Raw genomic sequence first — 20986 nt, 5'->3', positions numbered from 1 at the left:
GGCCCAGGCCAAGACACTTGAAACCACTGGAACTCTGAAAGGAGTCGCAGACGGACTCCGAGTACTACGTACAGTAATTAACATTAATTTTGTTTTGACACTTGCCTTTTGTACTTAGGTTAAAATAAAAAGTAAGATGCAAAAGTAGCTCCCATTCTGTTTCCATTCTCTGTATTTCTGTAGTAACCGGGCCCCTTTCCCTCCTGTTTTTCCAGCCAAGTGTTACAAAGGCCCAGCTGGGATTTATCAGTTTGGGCCTCTGCTGGAGAGATGGAAGGAGAAGAAGGAAGAGAGAGAGAGAGAAAGAGCGAGAGCATGAGCACTGGAGAGCATCCAAAGTATAGAGAGACAGGAGAGAATGCTCCCTAGTGACGCAGCCACATCTCTCTCCCATTAAGACAAGGGAGAGCGGGCTGGCACTGTGGTGTAGCAGAATCAACCTCTGCCTGCTGCACTGGCATAGCATATGGGTGCCAGTTCAAATCCGGCTGTTCCTTTTCCCATCCAGCTCTCTGTTTATGGCCTGGGAAAGCAGCGGAAAATGACCCAAGTGCTTGGGCCCCTGCACCTACTTGGAGGACCCAGAAGAAGCTCCTGGCTTCAGATTGGCCAGTGTCCAGCCACTGTGGCCATTTGGGGAGTGAAACCAGCAGATGGAAGACCTTTCTCTGTCTCTCCCTCCCTCTCTGTATCTGTAGCTTTACCTCTCAAATAAATAAATAAAATCTTAAAAAAAAAAAAAAAAAAGACAAGTGAGAGTTAACCTCACACACAGTTCTGAGACTTGCTGGCACACGCCAGAATTAAAGTGACAAAGTTGCTTCAAGAGAGGAGCTAAGTGCCTACCATCTTGTGGATTAGGGCAACATGCTGATCTCAGAGTTTCCCTCATGTAATCATTTATACATTGTAAAGAATACACAGGTTGTTGCCAGCTACACTAACTCCAAAGTATTAACTGTAATAATAAAAAAAAAACAACTAAGCACTTGATGAGTGTATGCCAAGCCTGCTGAGGAAGGAATTACTTACTCTCATTGTCTAGATCAACAAATAGGCTCCCAGAGAGCAACTCCCCCAGGTCACACAGCCGACTCAAAGCCCGTGCCATTTCCTACTCTTCCCTTGGAACGAAATGAGTCACATCTGTCAGTAGCTGAACCACTCCTGCCTCTTGGAATTTTAGAAAGTCAACCCCGAAACCTAATCATCTCTAATCATTCAGAAATGTGTACAGGAAGACATTTTTCTGCTCCCGTAAATTACTGCATTAATACAGTAATGAGTCTGTGGTATTCTCGGTCTCTATTTAATTAAAGAAACAGAACTTCTGCCACCTCCTTCACAGTGGCAAATCCCATTGGTGTTCCGTGTAATCTTGGGCTCCTCTGAGAAAGAGCGGTGCTACATGGGCAGGTGGGGGTGGGGGAGAGGCTGGTGAGAGGAGCCTGGATTCAGACTCATGCAGCAAATTTAACAGGAGGTCAGCAAATAGGGGCTACATACTGGTTAACACTAACACCTGCGAACATTTAGAGGCAATCGGTTCTTGGAATGGCAGTGAAGGAGAGCTGCAAAACCACACAGGGCAATGTCTCTCGCCCTTGAACCTGGACACCTTGCTCACCCATTACCTTCCTCAGCCTGCGTGTAAAGGACACTTTTGCCTGTGGTCATAAACCGTGGCCTGACCAGCAAGTGTGACACCTGCACCTCCAGCTATAACGATGCTTGGTCAGATATAAGTGACGGACTTATACACAGGCCCGGGCATTGGGGATTCTCGGCACACTCTGCTCAACTTAAAGTAACAGCAACTGGGGCCGTCGCTGTGGCACAGGAGGTAAAGTCGCTGCCTGCAGTGCCGGCATCCCATATAGGCACTGGCTCAAATCCCGGCTGCTCCACTTCTGATCCAGCTCTCTGCTGTGGCCTGGGAAAGCAGTGGAAGATGGCCAAAGTCCTTGGGCCCCTGCACCTGCGTGGAGACCCAGAAGAAGCTCCTGGCTTCGGATCAGCACAGCTCCGGCCATTGCAGCCATCTGGGGAATGAACTAGCAGATAGAAGACCTCTCTCTCTCTCTCTCTCTGACTCTCCTTTTCTCTCTGTGTAACTCGACTTTCAAGTAAATAAATACATCTTTTAAAAAAAAAGTAACATCAACTGATATGACAAACGTCTACACGGAAACTCAACCATTTGTCAATGAATGACCATGAGAAGTGACCAATGTGAATCTGTGAGATAAATTAATCTCATTCTCCAGCTCTTTAGAAATGGGGAATGAATTACTGTTTTGTGAATCTTTATATGAAGATTCTTGTACTGCTTTCTATACTTAATTCCAACATTCTCAGTGTTTGGAGTTTTGGGGAAACACTTGTTTTCAGTGTTCCTTCTGGTATCCTTTGCAGAGAGGGTCTATAAGGCACTTTTCCCCATAAAACAAGTTTTTTCCTATCTTTCCAACAATTACATTTTCCCAAAAGTGGGTATTCTTTTTACATACACTCACACGCATAACATATACAAAGACACACCTCCATTAAAGAATCCTTGGCTCACGATTGGATTTCAAGTGCCATGAAAACAGGGGAGCCTAAGACAAAAGCCTTAGCTCTCGATAACCAGCACAACCTTTCTTTACTAACAAATAATCATAAATATTTAGCGAACACTTCCTGTGAATCAGACCCTGTTTACAGTGTAGACAAGACAAAGTCCCACATCCTAAGGAGCTGCCATTCCAGCAGGAGGAAAGCACTAGAAAGAAAGGAGTGCAAAGAGTCAAAGTCAAAATCAGACATGTAACTGCTGAGAGTTAAGGTTGGGTGGTACCTGGGGGCAGCCAGTTTGCATGACGTACTCAAGACAAACTCTGAGGTGATGGAATTTAAAGACAAACATTCAATTCAGACACCAGGGCAGAGGCGATGGCAGGGCCAGGTGGACAGGAACAGTCTCGCCAAGAGCACAGGGACTGGCCTCTGTTCAGTCCCTCTGCCAATAAACAAACCACCATGGACTCGCCATGGCCTTTCCTCGGTAGGAACCCAAGGCCTCCAACAAAGCGTGTTCCTGATGAGGTATAAGTTAACATTGCAGACATCAGATGTTTCATAGTACACACGTCTGTTCAGCAAGATGCCCAGGTCTAGCTGTGAGGTTCTGAACTTCTCCAAGGGCATTTTGAGCACAGAATTTTACTGCAGTTCAAAGATGGGGACCCACATCAATCTATCCGGGATACTCATTTTTCGCTAGCTGAGGCATCATTGGAACAGAATGCTGAAGCATGTCAGGGAATGCACTCGGCCAGTGGAAAGAGCAGGCTGTGTAACAATGCTGCCTAACCTGTGATGTGGTGTGAAGACGAGACCCTGATGTGCCAGGTGTCTTCAGGGTGGCCCTGGAGGATTGCCGAACCTCTCCCATGCTTCAACATCCTCCTCTATAGAGGCCAAGCCAAACAGCAGGGCCACAACAGTGGTTTACAAACAAGTCCTGGGGGGAGCTTTAACGGGCATTGTGTGTTTGCATCAATGTGCTAACTAAAAGTGAAATAGTTAAGTGTCTTAAAGGAATACCTTTAATATTGAAAAAACTGATCGGGCCCTTGATTCTGGACTACACACACTAGAAAAGATGGTTTACTTGGGAAAGGAGCCTTGGCCTAGAATGCCGTCTTTATGGGGAGGCAGCAGGTGAGGGCAGTAGGAAACCCAAAGCAAGTCCTTCCTCTTCTATTTAAAAATACCCACCGTCAGCCACAGGAATTCTTCATATCTGTTTTACTCTAGGAAAGAACATACTAGCCCAAAACAGAAGCTAATGCCCCAGAGCCTCGATGCCCCATAACACAGCTGGGTGAAAACTTCTTTAATATTAAAAACAGCCACAGCTGTGTATTGTTCTTATAGTGACGCCTCTTGCAGTTTTAGAAACCAAGAGTAGCTCCACCTCCCAACTGAGGTTTCCAATCAGGGTAAGTTCATAACTTCTGCCACAAGTGGCTTCAACAAGCCGTCTCCTCCACTTCCCCAGTCCCACCTCTGTGTTCCATTCAGGTAGCAGAAACCCGCAGTGTAGACCTTCATAGGATCTGCTCACGACCCACCAAGGGCAGGCAGAGGTGAGCTGCCAGCCCTGGTCCCTTAATCAGCGTGTACCATGCCACTGCTTCTCAGGTTGCTTTCAAAATACACTTTTTTTCTGTTTGCCGATAAACTCAGTAATTAACATACTTGAAAACTCACTGACTTCCCAAAACGCTCAGCTAATTTGAGAAAATATTAATTACCACACTGGTAATTTTTTTTTCTCAGTTGTGTTCATGTACTTGGAAGGGAAAGAGGCTCACGATGAACAGGAGGTACCAACCGCCCCACGCAACAGGACGGCGGCTCGGTCTCTGGCCACAGGGGATTCCGACCTCCAAGGATCTCTCCCACACCCTATCTATGCTCCGCGTCACCCACAGGTAGACCTGCGCCTCCAGCAGTTTCTGAATTCACGATCTCATTAAGAAAGCTCCCTGACTTGATCAACGTCACACACTTTTTCCTTCTTTTGCTTCTCCCAAAATCTGTCTGCAGATCACGTGGAGCACTCAGAACACAGGGATGATTCTGAATTGGTGATCTGTGTGGTAGCAGGCGGGCCTCTTACCTGAAACTGGGCTTTGGCCAAGTTTCCCAAGGGGCCTTTTCCCACAGATAGCACCAATATTTTTTTATTTTTTATTTTTTGTTATTTGCAAGGGGAGGGGGGCATCAGACTTGAAGTCCACCTCCCTAGGAGGCGATCTTTTTAATTCAGTGACCACAGCACCTTGCTTTTGGTGCCTTCTATGGTTTTTCTGCTGGAAACCAAAGACTCCTCAATCCGGAGAGAAGAAGAGAATCCACACACCAGGGTTTTAACTATGGGGAAAGCAAATACTAATGAAATTAACCAACTTCTTCCCTTTTAGAGACTAATTGTGTCTCTCCCAGAGGTCATCTAGGAACATCTTCTGCACAAGACTGCCAGCGCGGAAGCCACGTGTCCGTGCGCGGCACTCGTGGGGCTGGCTGGATGCCTGCCTCACCTGCCAAGCTCCTGGGCTTCTTCTGATTGCCGCTTTTAATGGACTGCAGGCAGAGAAGCCAGCCGGAGAATCAAGATGATTGCAGTTCTAAAATAATCAATAAGCTGAAAGTATACTTTCAGAAGGGCACTTTTTTCAGAAAATTGCGTAAGGTTCTACTGCAAGAAATTTCCTACAACTTCTGTTACTCACAAGCCTTTTCAGCTTTCCCAAACAAATCGAGGCACCAATATCATGTTTTTCAAAGCACACCAAGGCGCCCCAATCAGCAACAAGATAAACTTTAAAATACTTCGTCTGAGAAACCAAGCTCACTGGAGAAATGTTCTTGACAACGTTGGAAATGGACATTTGTGTAAATGATTTATTATTTCAAGAAGAATTAGGGCTCACTATTTAGAAACATCTTTGTCAAGAAAAATGCTAATTGTCATTTTTTAAATAATTTCAGTTTCACGTATCTTGAATCATGAAGAGTTCAACCTACAAAAAGAGTCTCAACTAAAGAGAAAACAATTTCTTTTTTTAAATATTTTATTTATTTATTTGCGAGGCAGAGTTACAGACAGTGAGAGGGACAGAGAGAAAGGTCTTCCTTCTGTTGGTTTACTCCCCAAATGGCTGCAAAGGCAAGAGCTGGGCCAATCTGAAGCCAGGAGCCAGGCACTTCTTCCAGGTCCCCCACGTGGGTACAGGGGCCCAAGGACTCGGGCCATCTTCCACTGTTTTTCCCAGACCATAGCAGGGAGCAGGACTGGAAGTGGAGCAGTCAGGATTAGAACCGGCAACCATATAGGAAACCGGTAACACAGGCAGAGGATTAACCTACTGTGCCACAGTGCCAAGACCAACAATTTCAGTTTCTAACAGTTGCTCACTTTCTTTTGTTGTTGTTGCTTTTACATATATGCATAGGCATACTCACCGCCATGATTCTTAACTGACATTCCCCAGAGGATTTCCAAGTTAAAATGTCTTCCATTTTAAATGCTGTTTAAATTTTCACAGTAAACATTCCCTAAACATTTTTAATAGGGTCTTGTGAGGAGTTTTAAAGTTTTCTTTTGGGCTGGCACTGTGGCGCAGCGGGTTAAAGCCCCAGTCTGCGGCTCCTGCATCCCACATGGGCACCGGATTGAGTCCTGGCTGCTCCACTTCCGATCCAGCTCTCTGCTATGGCCTGGGAAAGCAGTAGAAGAGGGCTCAAGTCCTTGGGCCCCTGCACCTGCGTGGGAGACCGGGAAGAAGCTCCTGGCTCCTTGCTTTGAATCAGCTCAGCTCTGACTGTTGCAGTCATTTGTGAAGTAAACCAGTAGATGGAAGACCTCTCTCTTTCTCTTGCTCTCTCTTTCTCTCCCTCTCTCTTTCAAATAAATAAAATAAATCTTAAAAAAATTTCTCCCTCACTGTAAACTAATAAATTGCATTCTCTTTCCTTCAACCGGCGTTTCATTTCCATCAGTAACTGGCCCACCCTGAAATATCCTGAAACTGAGAAGTACGCATGGACAGGGACCACACGGGCCTTCAAAAACCTTGTGGAAGAACTACTCAGGGGCTCCACAAGTTTTTAGCACCCAAATAACTGATCTTTTAATTCCATTCTAGGCGAACCTTCTGAAGTACCCTCATGCACTTATCACAGAGAATCTAGAGCATTTACAGGGCCAGAATTAGCAGTGACAGGCAAGGGCCCTGGAAGCGACTCGAACACTCACACTGCAAGGCTGACGGCTTACACGCGATAAATACAGTTCCATATGCATGCCTGAACACCGACTGGCACATGGCCTTGAGAGGCCTCCTGCCTGGCAGAATTCTCCAGATGTCACCTGCAGGAGTCTGACCTCCCAGGGTTTTCTTCCCCTGTGCTCCTGTGGCTGCTCACCAGGCTCCCTGGGCCCTATCTGGAACATCACTCTAAGCACTGTATCCATGTCTGCAGAATCACTTCAGTGTCGGTAGATGCCTGTGGAATGCTGACTTGCAGGCCGTGCTGTATGTTAAGACACAGGTTACCCAGTATTCGCAGGCCGTCCTTCTGGTAGCTCCTGGAGGCAGGCTTTGGGTATTCACACCATTCTAAGGTCTGGTTGTGGGCGGTATTTTCTTTCCTGGTCACAGAAGAGTACTGCCGTATTCATCAAGACTGAAAACTGTACCTGTTTGTGTGTTTGTTCCTTTATGGTAATAACAATGATAATGGTAACATCTTCCTAATCTGAACAAAAACATCCCTTGTGCCAGCGGTAACTACATTTTACACAAACCTCAAGATTAAAAGAATTTGGGGTCAGCGCTGTGGCACAGCAGGTTAACACCCTGGCCTGCAGTGCTAGCATCCCATATGGGTGCCAGTTCAAGACCCAGCTGCTCCACTTCCAATCCAGCTCTCTGCTATGGCCTGGAAAGCAGTAGAAGATGGCCCAAGTGCTTGGGCCCCTGCACCCACGTGGGAGACCCAGAAGAAGCTCCTGGCTCCTTGCTTCGTATCAGCGCAGCTCCGGGCATTGCAGCCAATTGGGGAGTGAACCAGCGGATGGAAGACCTCTCTCTCTCTCTCTCTCTCTCTCTCTCTCTGTGTACCTCTGACTTTCAAATAATAAATAAATAAATCTTTAAAAAAATGTAAAAGAATTTACCAAACTGGGTATGATCAATCTCCAGGAAAAAAAAAAAAAGGACTCCACGAGTCAGGTTAAAATTGACTTTCTCAAAATTAATGTAAGTCAAGGATCGGTGAACTACGGCAGCCTATGGAACAAAACCTCCTGGCTTCATATGGTTCATAAGCAAAGAATAGTTTTTTATATTTTTTAATGATGGAAAGAAACAACCAGAAGAATATTTCATGGTCTGTGAAAATGATAGGAAATTCAAATTCCCATGTCCATAAATGAATCTTCACTGAAGTACAGCCATGCTCACACTATGTCTACAGCTGTTTTCACACACAAGGGCAGGGCTGATCAGCTGTCAACAGACACTAGGCGCCTCATGGTGTCTTGCCTCACAAAAAAATAAATAAATAAATAAAATAAAATAAAATAAAAATCATGGTGAAGTGGGTTTTTTTTTTTTTTTTTTTTTTTTTTTTTTTTTTTTTTAATTTTGACAGGCAGAGTGGACAGAGAGAGAGAGACAGAGAGAAAGGTCTTCCTTTTGCCGTTGGTTCACCCTCCAATGGCCGCCGCGGCCGGCGCGCTGCGGCCGGCGCACCGCGCTGATCCGATGGCAGGAGCCAGGAGCCAGGTGCTTTTCCTGGTCTCCCGTGGGGTGCAGGGCCCAAGCACCTGGGCCATCCTCCACTGCACTCCCTGGCCAGAGCAGAGGGCTGGCCTGGAAGAGGGGCAACCGGGACAGAATCCGGCTCCCCGACCGGGACTAGAACCCGGTGTGCCGGCGCCGCTAGGCGGAGGATTAGCCTAGTGAGCTGCGGCGCCGGCCTATGGTGAAGTGGTTTTATCATGACAGCATTCTGAGTGATGGGCAAGTGTCCACTGCCGAGGATTTTATTTAAATGTACCATGTCTGGAGCACGGAAAGAGAAGGGAGGACTCCAAACACCCACTTTTAAGCACAGCGGAATATGAATTAGTTATTGATTTGGAGGGGCGTGCATTATGTTCTCACACAGTGATGTTACCATCTGTGCACACGGTATATCAGCATGCCAAATGAAGCTCTCAGCACAATATTCCCTACTTACAAAGGTCAGAAAAAAAATTTTTTAATTGCCTATTTCGTTACAGCAGAATTCAGAAACATGAAAATGAGATTGCAGCTAACGTTTCAGAGGTACATTTGTTAGCCAAGCAAGGAAAGCCATTAGCCGCTGTTAATTAAATTGTATGAGGGCAGCAGCTAGCAGGGGGTGTGCAGAGGAAAATAAACTTTTTAAAGATTATTGGCCTTTCAGTGAGAATGAATGCTTGAAGAGTTCAGAGGACCAGGCTGTTCAACGGTCAATTGAGAAACAAGCCAAATGATTTTGGGTTTTCCTCGGTTCCTGATGAGCCAGCAATTCCAACACTGCCAGGCCGGTGTTCAGCGGAGGAGTGAGGGCTCACATCAATGAACTGAAGAAGCACCTCAATGGACAGTCTGAGTGGACCAGCCATACAGGACACTTTCAAAGTGGAGAAAACCTAACTCCATGCAACCTGATGTGGAATCCACTTTTGTCTCTGTAATGAATCATGGTAAAAGGCATGGAACAACAACAACAACAACAAAGACTTTGTTGAGAAGATTTGTAGAGCTTTTGGAAATATCAAGCGGTTAAGGTCTGCTGTACCCATCACATTATTTACCAACATATATGTGGTGGAAAATATTTGATCCTTTACATGCTACTGAAGCAACAGTGCCAATGTGAACTTCCCTGGCTCCTTTGGAACTCATCACAGTCAGCTCCTTCGTCCTCCTGGACTGTGAGCTCCATCACTGATTCCACGGGGCTGGACTCCGCCTTCCTGCACACACCCAAGGGGGTCGCCGTAGAGCTCCCCTCATCTGTTTCTCTCTCAGCTCACAGTCCCCCACTGACTGCTGCTCAAAGCCTTAGAAACCACTGTTTCACGTATTTCCTCCAACATTTTAGGAGCATCAAGTACACAGGTAGATGCGGTTTCTGCTGCTCCATCATGGCTAAAAGCTGAAGATTCACACAACAAATTAAGACACAGCATAGCATAAGGGTTAAGGCCATCAATTCAGAAGCCAAAGTGCCTGTGTTCAAAACCTAGCTCTGCCACTTAGCTTTGTAATCTTTCTCAAGTACCCGTTTAGCCTCAGTTCCTGCACCTGGTACCACAGAGTAATAACAGTCCTTCCCTCATCTGATGTTTATGAAGATCACACGCGCGCATATATCCAAGGTACACAGAACACCTGACATATAGTAGGTGCCATGCAAAAAAAGTAGCTGTTATTTAGGCACCTTTGGCTGCAGCTAACCATTTGCTTTTGACATCTGTCATACAAAAAACCACACAACATGTGGATAGAGATTAGAAAACAAACATTTTTCCATCCTGACTTCCTGGAAGATGCGAACAATGGAAACCTCTTTTGTTTTGTTTTGGGCCATCCACTTCACCCTTTTCAAACGAAACTGCATTGGAACTCAGGGAGCTCAATTTTCCACTGCAAAACCAAACAAAGCCTTTTTCTCAAGGATGAATAGCAGAGGGTAAGACTTCTTTTGGTCCCCTTTCCTACCACAAATTTCTCTCCTGCTCAAAGAAGAAAGTGCCAAGCCACCATCTGCTGCTTGCATGAGGATGTTATTATCCCTGCTCAGAGGAGGCGCAGGCTCTCAATGCACAGCGCTGTACATTTACATGTGTCTTTAGGTACAAGGAAAGAGTACTGCCCTTCCAAAGGCTTTAATTCACTGGAGGAAGCACAGTGCTCCTAAAAACCCAAAAAACATCACCTCAGTTCCAGAGGAGTGACACAGGCCACAAACACACCCTGGCATGCAACACTACTCAGACTTTCAAAAAATCCCCGTCTCACTCAAACCTCACTGGTCCTCAGCTATCTCCAACCCCGAAGCTCTTTTCCACCTTGGTTCCTTTTCGCCCAACGTACACAGGAATGCATGAGCTTTTCCCATTTTACAAGAAAGTATTTTCCACAGAATACTAGTCCAGCTACACCTAGTAGAATTGAAAGCCATGGCATTCACATGTGCTAAAGTAATAAGATCTAAAACTATGCTTTTTCCATTTGCCACATGTTAAGTTTCGTTTCTAACAGCGTATCATCAAAAGCACTTAATTCCAAACTTGCAGAGTTACTCAAAAGTCTAGAATAGAAGCATGCTTACAAATAGGGTTGCATTGGCTAAGCAAACAATAGCAAAAACAAACAAAACATAAACCTATGAATTAGACTCTCTCCAACTTGGCACGCTGCTTGCAAGCATGTAATAGTTTATTAACTTAATAAAAATATTGCTGAATCTGAATGAGGAAAATACTACTGATTACAACTTAGCTAATATCTCGGGTGAGGGGGAACCCTCATTTGGTGGAGAACATGTCTTTGCTTTGATGTCTTACAGGTGCCTGGAACTTCCTCTGCTCTCCTACATTGTGTACTGCCCTGCACTCCTGCACAGGAAGAGCTGTGTTCTGATACCTTTGAAATTGTAGGGTGAACAGATTCCAAACCACGTCAGAAAACAAACACCTATTTCAAAATTGGAACACGTTGGAAGGTCCCGAAGCTTCTTAAATCAATGCCTTCTTTCAGGGCTGTCTTATAAAATTCTTAGCCAAAACAATGCACTAGTAGTTATTTCAGCTATGCTAAAGAACTGATGCAGTTTTGCCTATGTTAAAATTATAGCAATAACTACCATTTCTTAAGAAGTCTAGTCAGCAGTTCTTACACACTCTTTCATTTAACTCATTTACGGTGAAACTGCATAAATCACTTTTCACAAGGCCACCCTATTATTTATCTTTCCATATGATACAGGAACTCCTAGCCAGCAAGAGGCGAACCCTTTACGGTCATGATGGTTGCCTTTCTTTTCTCATAAACAGCACACCAAAAATAGATAGTACTAACATCCTGGCATCCTCGCTACACTCCCAGTTCAGGCAGACTTCGAAGTTTACACATTCAGAAAGCTGGGGTTGGGCAGCCGGGACGCTGGCATCCTCTGTCCTCATGCAGCTGTGAGGTTCCATAAGCCAGCAGCCGCACAGCAAAGACGGGCCTTTCTTCACACCACTACCGGCTCAGAATCCCTGAGGATCTCATCAGCGGAGGCAAAGTTTATAAAGACACAACCAGCCCCTCTGAGGGATCCCAACACGAATCCCGCAGGGACCCATGACACTTAATCCCGCTTACACAGCCATGCCCATTTAACAGATGGCCCCAGGTTACACTGTACTAAACAGCGACGTGGATGACAGCTTTACAGGGAACTGTGCCCACAAAGTCCAAGGAGACAAACACACTGGGCCTCTCTCCCACCACAAGTATTCTCGTCTCTGCATCAGGTCTCAGGAAATTCTATTCCATAAGCCACTAAAGGATGCCACAGCAATCCTGGAACTGATGTTCCCCTGGTTTAAATCTCTGTCTCTGTGATGGATTCACTTATTTGCGAAGACAGAAGTTCCTTCTAAAAAAACGGAAACATGCTAAGTCACGACACACACTGAGCTACAAGGGCCTAGACCTGCGTCACTTGAGAACTTGTTAGAAATACACTTATTTGAGCTCCAACCCCTGGCCCAAGGTCATGGCCAACAGGCCCTCAGGTGATTATGTTTCTGATAACACTCACACAAAGGGAATAAACCTGGCAGATAATTAAATAGGTTGTTGATGCTCTTAAGCCCCCCACCCCACCCCCAAAAATAAATCCTAAATCATCTGGCTATTTCTGGCAAATTATTTTCTGCTTGGCCTGCAAGCCTTGAGCATCAATCACCACAATACAGAGAACAGAGTTTTGATGGAGGTTCAGGGCATGTGACTCGGATCCTAGATTTTTCCACTACTAAAGGTCTACCCTGGACAATCCACTTCACCACTGAGCTTCCGATGTGACTGGTGACTAGCTTCATAATCCTGATGGACAGAGTCAGGATAGTTCTTGAATGGGGAGCCAAGAGGTCTTGCTGTGAGGTCAGACAGGCTTCGGATAGCTCTCTGCACACTGGGATGCCACTGCTATGGGGAATGTGAGGACCCCTGGTGTAGGGGGCAGGATGCAGACACACAGACAGGAGCTCAGCAAAAAGGACTGCCCTCCAGAGGGGCTGCAGATAGCAGTCCAGGGTGGGGCAGTCCAGGGGAGGCAGAAAAGTCAACAAAGTATTTATACTTTAAATAACTTCCACATCCTGCGGGAAGAAGAAGAGAAACAAAGTACCTGCAGTTTTTGGTTTCTAGTTTCTTCAGAATGCTCAAGAACAGCAAGTACAACAATTGGCTCAGGAATCCCAGCTGAAGCTCTCAATGGGAAGGAGGCCGTCTGTTTTTCAAGTCTCACAGATCCAGGTGGGTGCAAAAGGGTGACCCAGTCACACAAGATTAGTAGGTGGAAAGGCAACAGAAGCTAAATCTTAGTGACAGGCTTGGGGAAAGTAAGCACTTCTTTGATCTTACAATGGCAGTGGATCTACCAGAATCCCTTCTGCGAATGTATGCGACTGTGCCCATCTCGGAGAACCAGTCTCTAGAGAAGCCACAATAGCAAAATACAAAGGCAGAGTCTGAATTGTATCTGGCTTGCGACAGTATAAAAACGGGCAGCCCTGGCACGTGTGCTGTGCTGAGAGACGCCAGGCTATGCAGAAAGAGAAGATGTTTTAATATTTCCAAAGTGAAGTTCAGCATGAAGCCGACCTCTTAGCTGAAGTAACGAAGCAGAGGACTCCCGCTCCAAAGATCAAACTTATGGGGGAGACCGAGCCAACGGCCTTCAAACTACGGTCCTCAAGTCACAGCCTGTCTCTCCCCCTCTTCGTGGAGGAACGACACAGGACCCTGCGCTGTTCTTTCGTCTGCTCGGCCCTCCCCGGGTTTGCTGCTGGTTCTTCCCGGGTTGGCTACTGTCCCTTCCACCTCCGTGGAAGGGCGGTTCCCCCTGGCCACTTTCCCCACTTCCGCAGGGGAGCGGCACACCACTGGCCGGCTCTCTTGGGGGCTGCACAGGTGTTCCCCTTAGATGTTCCCCTTAGATGTTCCTCTTAGATGTTCCTGGTGCATGCCGTCTCTCTCCTCCTTTATAGTCCTCCTCCGCCAATCCTAACTCGGCTGCCCACACGCCGAGTACGCTGCTCTCCTCCAATCAGGAGCAAGTCCTACAGTTTATTGGCTGAACTGGAGGCAGCTGTGTAGAAGCTGTTTTCTTCTCTCCCAGCGCCATATTGTAGGAGAGCAGATGCATAGAATAAGTCTTAATTCCAGTAACTTAGTCCAGTCCGGATTGCTCCCCACAGATCCCCCTTTCTTTTTATTTTTGGCGTTGATACGCGCCTGTCTTCGGTGCCCCGTGGCACACACTCTGCTCTGCTTGCTAGAGTTGCCACAGGTTCTTACAAGTCCTATCAATCAGGCAAACCGAATCCAGGTCCTCTCTTCGCCATGTTGTGAGGAGGTTTTTAGGCGCTGATGCGTGCCTGTCTTCGGTGACCTGCGGCTCATACTCTGGTCGAGCCGCCTGCTGGTGCTTACCGCCTTAATCAGGCAGACCGAATCCAAGCTCTCTCATTGCCATGTTGTGGGGTGACTTATTGGTGTTGATAACGTGCCTGTCTTCGGTGACCTGCAGCTCACACTCTGGTCGAGCTGCCCGCTGGTGCTTACTGCCTTACTAATCAGGCAGACCGAATCCAAGCTCTCTCATTGCGGTATTGTGGGGAGACTATTGATGTTAATAACGTGCCCGTCTTCGGTGACCTGCGGTGCATAAGCTGCTAGCCGCCCGCAGGTGCTCATCGCCTCACTAATCAGGCAGACCGAATCCAAGCCTTCTCATTGCAGTATTGTGGGGAGGCCTTTCTATTTCTCTATTTCTCTATCTCCGGGCATTCCTATTTCTCCCATTTTACTTCTGTCTGCCAACATTCCTATTTCTCTCATTTTACTTCTAAACTTCTGTTTCTCTTATCCCCGCGGCTTCCCGGCGCCCGCCCCGAGGCTGCTTCTCGGCGGCTTCCCGGCTGAGCCGCTTCAGCTCGCTTCTCTTATCTGCGCGGCTTCGCGGCTCTGCGCGGCTCAGCTTCGCGCGCACACTCCGCGGTCTCGCACTAGCCCAGCGTTCCCTATCTACTTGTGCCCCGCACGCTCTCTCTGCGCGCGGCAGCCTCCGCGAGTCACACAGCGTAGCTTACGTCTCCGCCACTAGCATTCAATCTAAGTTCCCCGGGCTAACCTGGCGAATTCAACCCAGCTCACGTTTCCGCCCCACGATCTGGCTTCCCGTCCTTTGCTCCCCGGGCTAATCAGACGGATCCCAACCTGGCTTACGTTTCCGCTTCTGGTTTTAACTTTTCACCCCCTATTCCCGGGCTAACTTGAGAATCCCAAAGTGGCTTTCATCTCCACCTCGGCCTGCCCCAGCAGCTTCAATTTCCCTAACATTTTTCTCTACCCGGTATGTTTCCCCAAGCTTTCCTCCAACAATACTCCTCCCTCATTTCTCCTGGCCTCTCCCCACAGTCCGTATCCAAGTCTGTTTGTTCTAGCTTTCACTTTCGCTTTCGACCTTAGAGATTTCTCCCAGCTTCCCCCTGTAGTCCGTATCTGAGTCTATGCCTAGGCTTTCAATAGCTTCTTCCGGCACCTTTTTCATCCGGCATTTCCCTAGGCTGTTTGCTAGTCTCTCTCTCCGATATTTTCCCATTTCTTCCCATTTCTTCCCTCCTAGGTTTCCTATCCGTCCTAGGTTTCCTATCCGAGTCACGGCACCATTATGTCGCTCCCCCTCTTCGTGGAGGAACGACACAGGACCCTGCGCTGTTCTTTCGTCTGCTCGGCCCTCCCCGGGTTTGCTGCTGGTTCTTCCCGGGTTGGCTACTGTCCCTTCCACCTCCGTGGAAGGGCGGTTCCCCCTGGCCACTTTCCCCACTTCCGCAGGGGAGCGGCACACCGCCGGCCGGCTCTCTCGGGGGCTGCACAGGTGTTCCCCTTAGATGTTCCCCTTAGATGTTCCTCTTAGATGTTCCTGGTGCATGCCGTCTCTCTCCTCCTTTATAGTCCTCCTCCGCCAATCCTAACTCGGCTGCCCACACGCCGAGTACGCTGCTCTCCTCCAATCAGGAGCAAGTCCTACAGTTTATTGGCTGAACTGGAGGCAGCTGTGTAGAAGCTGTTTTCTTCTCTCCCAGCGCCATATTGTAGGAGAGCAGATGCATAGAATAAGTCCTAATTCCAGTAACTTAGTCCAGTCCGGATTGCTCCCCACAACAGCCAGTCATTCTGACATTTCTGACAGTTTGGAAAAAGAAAACTATATACCAGAGAGCCATGTGGCCCACAAAGAATAAAACACTTACCATTTGGAGTGTTTTCTGTAAGATATCATCATTTGACTGTTTAACATGCCAGGAACATTAAGACCTGTGGCGTACACTCCTTAACAAACTCAGTGGATGGGTGGGGGTAGGGGGGAACCCTTCTCAATGGAGATACACCATCGTGTTCTGAAAAGCCATTTGATTTTCATAAAAGTCAAAACAAGAAAGGTAACTCAGCCAGCCAGGGATGCCATCTGAGATACATAACGACCAAGGACGACAGAGTAACTGATTTGCTTTCCTGTGTCAAGCGCAAAACAACGAACGGAACATGTGCTGGCCTCACAAAGCGACGTGTTGAATTGGCACTAACACTCAGTGATACGACAGCTTCACTACCGAAACCAAACCAAATCAAACCATGGCACCATTGCTCCTCAGGTTTACTTAGCTGTCGCTGCAAAAATAATGTGGGGGGGCTTATTCATCATTTTAACCAGTCGGGCCATCAGGACTGGGAGACATAGTCTCTGCTCTGTGTGTGGTGTCCACATGCCAGGCCTCCTGTCCTGGAAGCAGTGAGGAAGCCCACGGCATGAGAGATGAGGCCAGAGGCTCTGCCCGGGAACACAGGCTATGGAAGTCAATAGCCAGAAACAGACAAGGCCGTGTTCACCTAGTCAACAGCTCTACCCTAGCACCATTCTTCCAGACTTCAAACGCTGCTGCAGTTTGGGCTTCTTTCTGCTTCTTTATCATCCTACATCCATGTGTCACGTTTGGGCAGCCTACCCATGTTTCTCTCATCAGCACCTTCTCTGCATCTCCACCTTTGATTCAGGGTCTGAGCAACTCATCCCTGCACTGTGTCAACAGCCTCTTAGCCCCTTCTGACTCTGGACGCCCGAGCCCTTCAGTACCCAATGAATCCCACCGCCCCATCTGGCTGCACTGTTCATCCAACCTACTGCTGCCACCAGTGGCTGCTGCTGACTCGGCTGGTGATGTGCCAGGACATGGAGAAAGGGTGACTCCCCATGCAGCACTTCCATCTTCACCACGTGTGTTTTTATTAGGCTCATTGTATAGACAGGGAAACTGAGTTTTAAACATTGCCCAGCACGGCACAATCACAAACTCTATAAATGTCATTCTGACAACAGTTTCCCAGTGGTCACCCATTGCCCTGTAGTCCCCCTAATCTTAAGGTCAGTTCTTCACCAACTTGAGCCTCATCCTCAGGCCACCCTGAATTGTTGCCACAACCTACATTTTCCCACAGCCCAGAAAAAGTACCCTTCTTTTTACCTATCCAAACTTCCTCTTTCAATGCCAAGTTCAGACACTACAACAAAACGCCTCTCTAAAACCCCTAGAAGTAACACGTCTCTGTTCTACCAGTAGGGATCTGTCCCCATACTTCCATACCCTGCCCAGCCTTGCACATAACGAGGCAGCCAGTTAGCTGCTGAATTCTTATCATCAAAGCACTTCCATTCAAAGAGAAACAACAGAGCACAGGGTTTCGGTATTAATTACAAATTAAATTTCCATAGTCATTGAAAACTACATTGACTGCGTTGTAATACAAACAAACATACGACTCCTCATTGAGCGTTCCATGATAAGAGGCTCTTCTTGTTTCAGTACAGGACACTCATAATGCACCTGTGCCACAAAGACGTGTGCTTCACAGCTCCCCCACGAGGCTGTGGCTCTGCTCTCTGCCAGGCTGCTGTGCCGGCTGGAGCCGAACATAACACAAGACAGGGGTTTTTCCACCAGCTCATGGATCCAAAAGTGGCTGCTCGCTCTGTGAAATAACACCAATGTTTGTAATGCCTAACATCTCCATGGTGAAACCACTCAACTAAATGACGATAATATCACAAAATTAAAAAAAAAAAATAGAACACTAAAGAGAGTTCTTTCCAGACTGACATTAAAAATGGCAACTGTGACAACAGCCTCTTCAGCTTTGTACATGTCCAAACTCTGTAAGAGTCTCCCACCGACGAATGGCAAATGACAACCAGCAACGCGCCCCCTTCCAATTCCCCTTAAGATCTGTCATTTACCTGGGTCTTTGGTAGAGGGGTAGGTTCGACACACCTGCCGCAATTCTCAACGGCACCATATTAATCAGCATTTTCTGTTCCCAACACAAAAATCTCTTTCCTCAATCTTTTACTTCTCTCCATTGATTTCATTTCCCTTCCCCCGTCCTCTCCTCCACTCTCTCTTCTTTTCCTTGCTCTCCCATTCTGTGTCATCTTTCTGTTCCTTACTTTTCCTGCGATGAGAACTTCACAAGTCACTGAGAGGTTTTTTGGTTTTTTTTTTTCCTCCCTTTCATTTTGTGTTTTCATCACAATGGTTATTCTTAAAAAATTAATAAACATGTTTTTGGCTATCTGGATGACGACCATGGAACCACCCACGGCCCTCCCAGCTCCACATCTATGTGCTGTACACACTGCATGGCTGGCAGCAATGCTAGTGATGGTAAGACAGAGGTGGTTCCCAAGGGAAGCATATGGCTGAGCGAACGCCAGGATGTCCCAGCAAACTGGCCTCATAAGCTTCACACAATTTCCAGTACAGATGACTGGCTTGATGACTGAGCTTTCCAAGGCCCATGATGGTAAGCACCATGTTCATGATACAAGCAACTGTGCAATTTTCGCAAAACATTTAAATCAATGTTAATCTGAATTTCACAGATTATATAGTTATTTAATTCAAGCAGCTTTGCATCTCTAGTTACAGAGGAACTATAAGCATTCTGGAATATATACCCGGTTTTATCTTTGCAATATTGTAGCAGTGTTATAGTAAAAAAAAAAAAAAAAAAAGGCAACAATCAACCCTGGGGTTCTAAAAATGTTTTTGTTCTATGAAAGGAACCCTTCAGGGACCTGTGTTTTAGTTAACTGTCTTTGATCACATATGGGTGCCGGTTTGAGTCCTGGCTGCCCCACATCTGATCCAGCTCTCTGCTATGGCCTGGGAAAGCAGTGGAAGTTGGCCCAAGTCCTTGGGCCCCTGCACCCACGTGGGAGACCTGGAAGTGTGGGGAGCAAACCGGACTAGACTGAGTTGCTGGAATTAGGACTTATTCTATGCATCTGCTCTCCCACAATATGGCGCTGGGAGAGAAGTAAACAGCTTCCGCACAGCTGCCTCCAGTTCAACCAATTAACTGTAGGACTTGCTCCTGATTGGAGAGCAGCGTACTCGGCGTGTGGGCAGCCGAGTTGGGATTGGCGGAGGAGGACTATAAAGGAGGAGAGAGACGGCATGCACCGGGAACATCTATGGGGAACATCTAAGGGAACCCGTGCAGCCCCCGAGAAGAGCCGGCCGGCGGTGTGCCGCTCCCCTGCGGAAGTGGGGAATGCGGCCAGGGGGAACTGCCCTTCCACGGAGGTGGAAGGGATAGTAGCCAACCCGGGAAGAACCAGCAGCAAACCCGGGGAGGGCCGAGCAGACGAAAGAACAGCGCAGGGTCCTGTGTCGTTCCTCCACGAAGACGGGGAGCGACATGGAAGAAGCTCTTGACTCCTAGCTTTGGATCAGCGCAGCTCCAGCCATTGCAGCCATTTGGGGAGTGAACCAGCGGATAAAGACTTCTCTCTGTCTCTGCCTCTCTGTAAATCTACCTTTCAAAAATATATAAATCTTTAAAAAAACAACAACAGTCTTTGATCATGGTTTCCTAGTGGGAGTGGTAGGGACTCACTGCTCCAGAGAGAGCTAGAGCCCGGAAGAACCTCTCTTCCTTCTACACCAGAGTTTCCAGTGTCAAAGGGGGTCAAGGTATCACACAGTTTGTGAGCCACAACTGCTAACACACCCCAAATAGTCTGTTCATATTTGTTAACCATCACTGCTTTCTCTGCCTCTCTCTTCTTTCTTTCTTTCTTTCTAATTTATTTTTGGCCGTTATGCTATACTTAACTCGGCACCCTAACTTCCAGGACAAAGTGTTACCCTTTTACCTTTGGGTGCCCGTTCCAGCTGGCTCAGAGGTTTGCTCAGAGCTGGCCAGTCTATTACAGATAATGCTTTCTCCGTGTTTCTTCCATACCCTTCCAAAAGCACAGCATTGCCGATTTCCTACAGAGAATTTAATAACAGGAAAATAATTTTCCTGTTATTTGCCACATTTTTGGTAAGTAACACATCCATGAAGAATTGTGAGTTTAAACGGATATAGTGTACACAATTTCAACAAGTAAACACTTCGTAAACTAAACTTGGTAAAAGGGGAATGGATTTACAGACTGCCACAGACAAAATCCCCCAAGTACTGAAACCAGAGCGAGTGAGCACTCTTTAGAATAAATTCCATTCATCTGATGATCATAGACGTACTTTTCCCTCATAAACATCAAAACTATAGACCTACAGGCCAGGTTTAAATGTGCAGATGCAGGTGAGAGAATGGCTACTTAGTGGGGAGGTTGTACCGGGTAAATCTCCAAAGAACACAGTGGCCAGGAACCTACTTTCTCCACTGTTAGAATAAGTAAGCAGCTAAATCTCTCAGCACAGAGAGCACCCATTCAAGGTGTTCCAGGCCCCCTGAATTTTCTACAAACGAACGGCACAACCCAACTCCTGAGTAAGGCAGTAACATAAAAGCACTTTCAGTTAACAATTCAATCGACCAATAAGTCAAAGGTAGTACTTTCTTTCCAGGAAAAAAGTACCACAGAGCACATAAATGTTAGTAATTTAAGTGAATTCTTGTGCTGTACTGCTTTTTGTTGTCAAAGGTAGCATATTATTTCAAGAGTCCAAGTTATGTAACTCATATCCAGGGAATATGGAAAATCATTCCAATTTGGTATTCAAGAATCTTGCCCAAGAGAAGTATACAGACTTTAAAAACAA

The 20986-nt window shown here is 46.8% G+C and overlaps 1 protein-coding gene and 1 long non-coding RNA gene across 5 annotated transcripts in view; both read right to left on the bottom strand.

Annotated features, from left to right (window-relative positions):
• Positions 1-20986, bottom strand: part of DIP2C (disco interacting protein 2 homolog C) — a 486706-nt gene that overhangs the window by 314091 nt on the left and 151629 nt on the right. The gene's annotated exons all lie outside the window — the stretch shown is intronic.
• On the bottom strand, positions 11567-18939 carry LOC138845036 (uncharacterized). The gene is made up of 2 exons (XR_011381701.1): positions 16042-18939; positions 11567-13574 (listed from the first exon to the last, which is right to left on the bottom strand). It is a non-coding gene; the product is annotated as an uncharacterized lncRNA (long non-coding RNA).

This window comes from Oryctolagus cuniculus, chromosome 13, assembly GCF_964237555.1.
Source record: "Oryctolagus cuniculus chromosome 13, mOryCun1.1, whole genome shotgun sequence".
Taxonomy (NCBI): domain Eukaryota; kingdom Metazoa; phylum Chordata; class Mammalia; order Lagomorpha; family Leporidae; genus Oryctolagus; species Oryctolagus cuniculus.
The sequence above is the reverse complement of the archived record's forward strand: the minus strand, read 5'-3'. Positions and strand labels throughout refer to the sequence as shown.